Here is a 1,915-nt window from a genome sequence, read left to right as displayed (position 1 = left end):
AAATGGAGCCAGAGATGATGACATGGAGTGATGGAGCAGCTGGAGACTTTAGATCCAGAGAGGGAGAGCAACTGTGTGCTGAAGATCTCGGGGGTAAGGGGTAAGGATTGCATGGAGGGGATTGTAACCATGGCAATGAGACGATATATGATAGAATGAATGTAATACTAATGTTCTCCCATGTAAACTATCACATAATTCACAATAAAACATTAAAAAAAAAGAAATAGGTAGAAAATTCCTTCAGAATAGTATACTAAGAGGGTAGTGACTGGGCATAGATGAAATTAGATTATGAGTTGACAATTACTGCTGGATGGTAGAATCCAGGTGATTAATTATACAATACTTTCTACTGTGTATATGTTTTAAAATCTCCACAATAAAATGAAGCAATTCTATAGTTGCAATGAATTTTTGTTTTATCTAATTTATTCTTTGATTTATTATAATTGTTAATTACAATCTTACAGCCATGATAAGATGCTAAATTTAAAGAAGTTATTATTTTAATGGAATGAGCTCTGGTAGCACAGTGGTTACGAGTCAGACTGCTAACCTCAAGCTCAGCAATTTGAAACTGCCAGCTGTTTCACGGGAGAGAGATTAGGTTTTCTGCTTCCATAAAGATTTACAGCCTCGGAAACCCTATACAGGGTTGCTATGAGTCGGAACTGACTCCACTGAACATTATCACCATTATTATGATGGAGTACTGCTGTAGCACTGAGGGATAAAGCATTGGACCGCAAAGTCAATTTGAACCTCAAAATCAGCTGTTCATGCTCACCAGCTGCTTCTTGGAAACTCTACACAAGGTATTATGAGTCAAAACCAACTTGACAGCACTTAACAACAGTTATTATAATAGTGTAATAATTTTAACAGCATTGAATAAATTAAGTTTAAATTTTAATATGCCTAAAGAGTCTCAGTTTTCACAACCTTCATTTTTTTTCCTTACCTTACATATTATAAACATCTTAACTGCATTTTTTTTTTATGATGAAGATTTTGACAAATGCAAACACCTAGTAACTTGTGTGTTATAGGAGTAAGGAGATTTATGTTCAAAATAAGCAATTATGACAAAAGTTAAAGAGATTACTCATGGGGGAAAAGGAAAATCCCCCAACCTTCTTGAGCAGGCTAAGGCAATAAAAAGTACACAAATGTGTTCCCAAATTTGGATACAGGAAGAGCAGTTGTGAGTATGCATTTCTTGAATCAAGTCTACCTAGACATTAGAAGAAAATTAAGAAAGGTGGGATGGGAACCTGGCACCCCTTTATCACAACTAGTGGGGGAGGTTCACAAGGATTTAATAACTATGATAAGGCTGAGGATGATAAAAAGGACAGAAGAAAGCAAAATTGAGAAACAGGTTCAATTGCTGGCAGTTGCTTTAGGATGCCCAGCTAATTTTACCTCCCTCCCACCTCACTGAGACCCCTTTGGCTCTAGCAGTAGAAGAAGATAACAAAAGAATAGCCAGAGGTCTCTGCAAGCAGGTAATCCTTAACCTAACCAATACCACAATTGTGGACAGATGGGGCAGTGGCACCTGGAATGTCTGGAACATCCTACAGCAGGACAACATTGACCTCCACTGGCCAAAGACTCTAGCCCCTTGATGGCACAGGTCCAAGCCCCTATGGTTGAGGAGACTTGCTGTGAAGATGCCAGAGACTAGCTATTTTCCCGACAAAAAGCCCATCACCATCACTACTGCTGAGCCTCTGGTGTCTGTTGAGGTGGAAGGTTAAAACTAGTTTATTCATGTTAGATATGAGAGCAACCTTCTCCATCTTGCCAGCTTTACTTGAGCCCTTGCCCTACAGTGAATGCAAGGTTATAGAGCTCCATTATATGAGGCCCTAAAGCAGGTCAGCAGTTCGAAACTACCAGCTGCTCC

Source organism: Chrysochloris asiatica, unplaced genomic scaffold (assembly GCF_000296735.1).
Source record: "Chrysochloris asiatica unplaced genomic scaffold, ChrAsi1.0 scaffold00476, whole genome shotgun sequence".
Taxonomy (NCBI): Eukaryota; Metazoa; Chordata; class Mammalia; order Afrosoricida; family Chrysochloridae; genus Chrysochloris; species Chrysochloris asiatica.
This window is presented reverse-complemented; position numbering follows the sequence as displayed.